The sequence below is a fragment of the Saccopteryx bilineata genome, chromosome 9 (assembly GCF_036850765.1).
Source record: "Saccopteryx bilineata isolate mSacBil1 chromosome 9, mSacBil1_pri_phased_curated, whole genome shotgun sequence".
Taxonomy (NCBI): Eukaryota; Metazoa; Chordata; class Mammalia; order Chiroptera; family Emballonuridae; genus Saccopteryx; species Saccopteryx bilineata.
The window spans coordinates 14,437,578-14,446,371 of NC_089498.1; the positions used below are offsets into that span (position 1 = coordinate 14,437,578).

Below are 8,794 nucleotides of genomic sequence, written 5' to 3' on the forward strand. Positions count from 1 at the left end.
GACTCCCGCATGTGCCCAACCGGGATCCATCTGGCATGCCCACCAGGAGCGAAGCTCAGCCCACCAGGGGGCAATGCTCTGCCCCTCCAGGGCGTCGCTCTGCTGCGACCAGAGCCACTCTAGCGCCTGGGGCAGAGGCCAAGGAGCCATCCCCAGTGCCCGGGCCATCTTTGCTCCAATGGAGCCTTGGCTGCGGGAGGGGAAGAGAGAGACAGAGAGGAAGGAGGGGGAGTAGAGAAGCAAATGGGCGCTTCTCCTATGTGCCCTGGCCGGGAATCGAACCCGGGACTTCTGCACTCCAGGCCGACACTCTACCACTGAGCCAACTGGCCAGGGCCAGGATTTTGAATTTTAGAAAGATCGTAGAGATAGAAGTCAATCTGATCATCTTTTCTGCCAATGACATTTGTGGATGTGCTTTTATGATGAACAAAATGTGACATAGCAGGCGAACATGAAGATTTTGTATTAAGAACTCTCTTTGCCAACCAAATTGTTATACTTCCCTGACGGATGATGGTGGTAGTGATGCTAATGATGTTGATGGTAATGCTATGTTAACAGCAACAATACTTACGGTAAAATAATAATAGTAACAGCTAGCATTTTACTAGGCATACTCTACTATAGAACTATAGAATACAAGTCTTTTAATAGTGTGTAAAGCCAGTATCTATGGCCACTATCACAGCTGCCTGGGCCATGCAGGTTTGCATTAGATTTGGACAGATGGTAATGAAACAATGGAGTCAATAACTGATGGGCCATTAGCTTTAATCCTAGCTTGCACCTGATGGGCAAGTAAAAACACACACTGGGCTTCAAAACCCACTCATTCAGTGCTCACAAAGCTACTGACATATCCGAGTTTCCTAGAATCAAAGGTTTCTAGCTCACCAGCCTTATTCACCTCTGTTTCCCATCTCCTTCTCTCTATACAAACTCTGCACAAATTAGCTTCTCCTTTAACATTCCACTATCTTGGCTGCCTCTCTCTGCTCTCTCCTCTAATGCTAATCTCAGGAACCGAGAGAGAGCAAGCTTCTGGTCTGCCCCCACATTAGAGTGCAGAAATCAAACCCTTTAATCCAATATACAAACAAGGAAGTCTCTGATACAAAGTCACTTATCTGAGACATAATGGAATTCCTCATGAGAGTGCACCACCCCACATCAAGAAGGGTGGGAAAGGCTTAGTCCTAAAACCAAGCCCCAGGCCACAAGGATCCTGCCTGCCCACAGCCCACCCCCGACACACATTAATATAATCATGCCCATCCCAAGCAAGAAGGGCAACCAATACCATCACCTGGGTGATGGGCTTCCATGTGGCCAGCGCCATCTTTAACAAAGTGAGCATAATATATTTTATCTGCCCAACATAGTGCAACAACTTTTTAAGTTCAGATTAATTCAGTTTTACAGATGAGAAAACTATGCCCAAGAATTAATTTCCCAAGGTTATGTAGTTGGCAAATATTTATCAGGGTCTGGGAAACCAGGCTTAGGTAGCCCCGCTCTGCTGTGCGAGGCTGCACCCTACAGTCAGCCAGACCGCTGATACTATAGCCCATGCATTTTCTCTGCTGGTAATCTCTTTCTCTTTTGCCTATTAAACTGCTTTTAATAGGCATCTTGAGTTGCCATAAGACTGGGTTACCTGTTCCATTTATGTGTTAACTTTTCTGAACATCCTTGTACAACATAAATTTCTTGAGAACAGAGATTATGACCTCATTGCAAATCATGTACATAGCAAATAGTAACAGATATTGGTGAATATATTATTACCACAGATTTATGATGGCCAATGTGCCATGATTAGGTTGTTGACATACTCGCACCTAATTCTCATAATAGCTCTGCAAGGGAAGTATGTCTTTAAATTGTTTTAACTACTATCATCACTATTATGACAACAATGTTATTATTGTTAAAACTTTACAAATAAGCAAGTAGAAACTCAAAGCATTCAAGTCACTAGTTCTTCCAGGGCTAAAAACGGACAAAACTAAGACCAATTTTGTGACTGTAACTTTGTCTGCTAGTGAGTAGCCTTTGGATTTGCCATTTTAACTTCAAGTGGTTACGCCTTGTTGCTCTATAATTTTGCAGAAGTTGGTTCGGTTGCCATTCATCCTTTTCGACCCTAAGTGGGTGCTATTGAGACAGAGAGAAGAAAATCTCTCCTGTAAAAAGAGCCTTTACAAAAGCCACTTATCTTTTATTTTCTCCTCAAGTCACTTATATTTGCATAATTGTTTTGACTCTGCGGCCCCTAGTCAGTCTCTCTTTTTCTAAAGTCCAAGAACAGGGGCAGGTATCCCCGAGCACGAGGGTGCAGGAGTCGCCCTCGGCCACGCTTCTCAGTGTCTTTTGTTCTGTTCATCTGTCCAGGAAGCCGGGGTTTACAAGGGCTCATTTGCTGGTTAATTGCATTCTCAGATCCACTAAAGAAGCCTGGCACACCTGCTCTCCACATCACCAGCTCCTTTGATCTCCCCAGTAATATCCAACTTTGATTATGTGAAAATCTTCTTTGACTGCACTACGTGCCTGGAAAGCAACTGAAAATCACCATTGTGATGACTTTGACCTGGAAGGGGCTATTTTAGGCTGGTGTGCAGTGATAACAAGAAAATGTGCACGCGCACTCGCGCGCGCGCGCACACACACACACACACACACACACCCCAGACCTAGTCTCTGTCTCTAATCCAGTGCAGGAGATAGGATTTAATTCACCTGATTTTGCCAGATGTGAAACAGATGTGAGTTGAACAGTTAACACACTTTGCCAAAGTTCTAAACACCGGTCTACTATTAAAATTTGATTTTCTAAGCACTCATGAAAATTGAGGGGGAAATAAATATATGACCCCCATTTCTAAATAAATAGTGGAGAAAAAAAGACACAAGGAAATAGGGAAAAAACATATAAACTAATCAATATTATGAACTAAATCAGCATTCACCATATGTAGCAAAATTTAATTCAAAGATGGAATTATAATCTATTTATTGACTTCTCACAACTCACGTATAAACTTCTCGAGGGGCCCTGTTTCCCCGTTGTGTTCTCACTGTTTACCTCCATGTCATCTCACTGTTCAAGTCTCTCCACCTGCCTCTAGGCAGATATTTGTTTTAGAGCAATTCTTGTATCTTTCTTTAGTAAGTATATTTTTACATCAACACATTCCTCCCAACCCCATCCCAGGGTCTGAAACACAGTGGAATCCCAGTAATTGTTTGAGGAATAAACAATAAATATGCATTCAAGAAGGACTGCACATACATTCATTCATTCATTCATCAAGATATCCCAAGTTATGCAAGAGCACTATGCTACATGTTAAAATTGGAGGTTGAGAACAGATAAATAAAAAGTTACCAAGGCTTGTCAAAGCCTTCACATTGCCATCACTTAAATCCTTCATTATTTATTCATATCTAGTTACAGAAGCAATGTCTTCACATAGAAATGTGTGTTGCCTTCCAAATTACAATCTGTCCCTGGTAACAAGTAGAACAGGTAGAGTGGCATTTCTGTTAGAACTGTCACACCACTTGACAAGCATCCCATGAAAAGTATCTTTTTTTTTTTTAATTTTTGTATGAGGTGAATCATAGATGTGTTAACAGAAAAAGTAAATGTTTTATGTGCACCATCTGGATAATACTCACAAGAGGGTAACTTTTGAAAACTTTTGTGTTTTTCCCTTCCTTTGGAAAAGAGAGTTCAACATATTAATCAAATTCAAGCATTAGAAGGGACATCGGAAGTCAAAGATTCTGATGCCTCTCTGATATTTTGATTCCTTACCAAACACATATTTGAATACTCCAAAGACAGCCAATCTCTGACTTGTAATTCAATGTGTCCCATTTGTGTCAACTTTTATAAACACCTTTGGTTTCTTCCCTTTGTTGTTAAGCTTTATAACAATAAAATGAAAACAGCATGGCCCTGGTTGGTTTGCTCAGTGGTAGAGCATTGGCCTGGCATCTGGATGTCCTGGGTTCGATTCTGAGTCAGGGCACACAGGGGAAGCACCATCTGTTTCTTCACCCTTTCCCCTCTCACTTCTCTCTCTTTCTTCCCTCCTGCAGCCATGGCTCCACTGAAGCAAGTTGTCCCTAGGCACTGAGGACGGCTCCATAGCCTCTGCCTCAGGCACTAAAAAAATGGCTCTGATTGCAGCAGAGAAAGGGCCCCAGATGAGTAGAGTATTGCCCCCTAGTGGGCTTGCTGGGTGGATCTTAGTAAAGGTGCATGTGGGAGTCTGTCTCTGCCTCCCCTCCTTTCACTTAAAAAAATAAATATATCAATCAATAAATTAAAAAAAACAAAAAGGAAAATAGCATGGACTTTGGGTATCACAGTCATTCTAGGGCTCCAAGATTATACTTTTACCCAACCTCACTTTTGTTAAATTTCATTCCAGTTTATTTATTTATTTATTTTTTTGGCTGGCCACAAGGCCTCCCTGCCTGGCAACAAAGATCTTATTTTATTCAAGCTTCTCTAGAGTTTTCTGCAATAATTTAACCATCCATGGGAACTTTCATTTCCAATCTCAGGTTAACCAGATTCTTTATGATGACTCTCCAAAGCCATTAGAGCAACAGTCATTATTTCTCTAGTATTAAATCTTATTTTCAGTCCAGAGGTCATGTGTCGTATGTCCCCTTTGGAACATGGGTGTCTCCTGCTCCTTCAGGGTCTGATTAGGCCATCCATTTCAAAATTAGTCAACCATTGGGACTGTAGCCAGTTCTGATTGTGTGCATTCATCTCTTTATCTTATGTTTACTAATGACATTTGTAATATGGCTCTTGCTTGTGGTGACTTGAGACCATTTATTTATCTCTCAAATGAAGATAAATATTTTATTCAATTACTATTCTTCTCTACAGCCATCAGGTGAAAATATCATCCCATTTCCTTCAAAACAAAACTCTGTAAGAGTGTCAAAATGTTATACGGTAAAGAGAAGAAAGGAGACTAGGGGCCTCAAACATACCATCAAATGGGTCTATCTGACAGAGCACAGTGAATCTCGGTCTTTTTAGAATGAGCTAATCATTTGTCCTGCTTAAAAGTGTAACTGACCTTGAAATATGCAAGGGGGGGGGGTGTTGGGGCCGCTGACCACCCATGCAGTTAAAAACTCATGTGGACTTTTTACTCTTCCCAAAACTTAAGTACTAATAACCTACTGTTGACCAGAAGCTTTATCGATAACACAAAGTCAATTAACCCATATTTTGTACATTATATGCATTATATACTACATTCTCACAATAAAGTAAGCTAGAGACAAGAACGTGTTATTAAAAAAACACAAAGAAGAGGACATACACTTAGAGTATTTATTGAAAAATATCTGTATATAAATGAAACTACGCAATTCAAGCCTGTGTGGTTCAAGGGTCAGATAGAATCTGAACCCTCTCCCTATTTAAATAGTATATGGAGAAAAGTTTAAAAGTTATTTAATCCGGTTACATATTTATATTTACTGCCTTGGCAACTGAAGGAGGTTGAGATTGGGAATTATGAGGCTGGAGTGTATTTTGCGTTCCTAAGTAACTGCTTGAGTTTGGTCAGATCACTTACATTTCTTGATCCTCAATTTTTCTGTAAACAGAGATAATGGGTACTTGGGTTTTTTATTTATTTGTTTTTTGTTTGTTTGAGCTCTTCTGTTTCACTTTGTGTATCCTACTCTCATGATTTCTCGTGGCTCCTTTAAAAATAATGAGATTTACGTTTTAAAAAAAATCCAACCTTATCTACATGACATTTTATCAGAGAACACAATTTCTATCATACATAGTAACTTGAAACATTTCTGGCTTCTTTCCAGTGCTCACAGGGACAATGTTCTATTGTCACGGAAGGAAGTACAGGTGTTTTATTTCTTCTCCACTTAATTACCATAAGAGCAGTCAACAGTTCTTGTGAATGTGACAATACTAGATTTTGGGGGCATTTTACAAAATATAAGGCTTGTCGGATATAAACATGTGCCTTTTTAAAGTCTTTATCCCTTCCTCTTTTTCTTTTTTTTTCTTAGAAAGTAAACATCCCAAAAATTGGCTGTTGAAGAATTCAATCTATTCATTGTGATACTTGGGACTTCCAGTTGCCTTAAAATATAAATTAGTCTAAACAAATGGATTTATCTTTGCAGATAATACTTACATAAAAAGTTTTTTTTTTTAATTTTTTTTAAAAAAAAAGTAGTATTTTTTTTTCTTTTTTTTTCTGAAGCTGGAAACAGGGAGAGACAGTCAGACAGACTCCCGCATGCGCCCGACCGGGACCCACCCGGCACACCCACCATGGAGCGAGGCTCTGCCCACCAGGGGGCGATGCTCTGCCCATCCTGGGTGTTGCCATGTTGCGACCAGAGCCACTCTAGCGCCTGAGGCAGAGGCCACAGAGCCATCCCCAGCGCCCGGGCCATTCTTGCTCCAATGGAGCCTTGGCTGCGGGAGGGGAAGAGAGGGAAAGAGAGGAAGGCGCGGCGGAGGGGTGGAGAAGCAAATGGGCGCTCCCCCTGTGTGCCCTGGCTGGGGATCGAACCCGGGTCCTCCGCACGCTAGGCCGACACTCCACCGCTGAGCCAACTGGCCAGGGCCTACACAAAAAGTTTGAAAAACACTTGCTGGTATAAATTAATATAAATAGGACAAGAAAATAATTCCATTCTGGTTACATGTGGGTGACTTTTGTCAGTGATTCTTTTTTTTTTTTCTTAACTCATATATTGTAGAGTTTTCTATAGTCATGGGCTCTCAATTTAGTAGATGTATTCTGCTGTCTCGGAATTCCATTGGTTAAACCTTTTAGTTCATTTGCATAGGGTCTTTCAAAATGGTGCCCGAGGATGCATGTGTAGTTGTGTGTAATTACACATAGAATTAGAAAGAAGTGCTCAAGGAAAGGCCATGCATTGCTTACCTAGCTTCCTAGTTAAGAATATTTTACCAATCCAGTAAATAGTTTGCTTTTTATTTCCAGAAAGAGTATGTTTCCCTATTTCCTGGCCTGTTGAGTTTTATTTTGTTACCATCAAAGAAAAGACAAAATGACTGCTCTAATACTAAAGCACTTCATTGGAGGGCAAAGAAAATGGTGGAGGGAAACCAACTTTAGGTATCTGTCAAAAGGGTGAATTTTTCTCTTTCTATAAATTATACCTCATTCATCTATCTTTCCATAAAACGTTAAAGAAGAAAGAGAAGTGCAGAAGCAGAGTGTGAGTGGCACTGAATATATATGTATGCAAGAACACAGTCAATGTAATAGTTTATTTGGGTGCTGCCCATTTTTGTTCCTGTCTGACATCCTCTTGGACAACAAATTACTCTTAACCTGATTGTATATATATTAGAGACTCCAGAGCTTCCTTCTATACAGCCCCTGTGGCTCTGGAGCTTTGGACACTTGGCACTGGAGTGCTCACTGATTTGGAAACACAGAAAATTTAGCAACCCGTATGACAACTCTGAACCAAGGAGGAATATCAGGTTTTGAACAAACAAGTATAACTTCTGTCGACCAGGAGGACGATTTTTGAAGCCCATACTGTTCCTTCTCATTGCTCCTAAAGGATTTCAAGGGACTGTGATCCCCAATTTCCAACAGCACTAAACAGTGTCATCACGTCCGGTTCTTTATACCAGTTCTTTTCTTCCCTCCTGCCTCACATACTTCCAGACGCCCACCCTCCTTCTCTGGCTGAGTTTCTCCAGATCAACTGTGCTCACGCACACCTTGACTCGGGTTCTTCTTCCTCAGGGACAGCCCCGCCAGTGGCAGAGAGGGAGAGATAGTAACATGCAACGGGAACTAATTATTCCCTCACTCTTCTTGAAGTTTATATGCATTATTGCATCAACCTCCACATAATTACGAGCTAAGATTAGTATTCCTATTTAACAAATTTAGCAACTGGACATTAATTAAACAGGGCACTATTTCTCAACGATCACAATTATTAAGTGGTCAATTGTTTTTGACTTTTGGCTCAGTATTGTCTGGAAAAATGGTATCATTTCAGATGAAAGTCAATCTATTTATCTAGTAAGTGACTCAATCTGGCCATTTTACCTCTTTCTCTAAAAGAAGTGCATTCAGAGCAGCATTGGTTTCATAAAGCAGATTGTCTCATGGATGTTCCCCCCAAAATGCAAGCATGCACAATTGTCCCATGATTTCTCATATTGGGAGCATTTCATATCTGTTACTGCTCCCAAAGGCTTCTGGGGACAATTTGTCCTAATAAATAATAGCTCACTGTTTTCTAGATGCCTACTTTAGGCTTAGCACTGAGCAAAATTACTAATATATATGAGCATGCGGTCTGTCATCTTTTAAAAATACTAAAACCCCCTAGTAACATACCAGGTATTACAAGCCTGGGAGAAGTTAAGTGATTTATTGAGGGCCTTTATTGCGAATAAGTTGCAGAGTGAGGAAGCAATGCCAAGTCTAGCTGGCCCAAATCACGTGCTCTTTCCAAGCTTTGAAAATTTACGTAATTTGAATCTACCAGGAGAGCATTTGAAGCCAAATGTTAGGAAAGCTATCCCGCAATACTGATTTTATTTTATTTTTTACAACACGAAAACTATAATATTACAAAATGTAAGAATGTACCATAACATATTAATGTTCCCAATTGTTGGTATCTAAAACAAATTCAGCCCAATATATGTATACATCTCAAAATTATCTTATTTCCTGTCTGTTCATTAATATTCCAAAATGAAATTAAT

At 40.3% G+C, this 8,794-nt stretch overlaps 1 non-coding gene across 1 annotated transcript; it reads right to left on the bottom strand.

Moving 5' to 3' along the window:
* Positions 1-261: 261 nt before the first annotated feature.
* Positions 262-337, bottom strand: TRNAS-GGA (transfer RNA serine (anticodon GGA)). The gene has a single exon. It is a non-coding gene; the product is annotated as a tRNA-Ser (tRNA).
* Between the last annotated feature and the right edge of the window lie 8,457 nt (positions 338-8,794).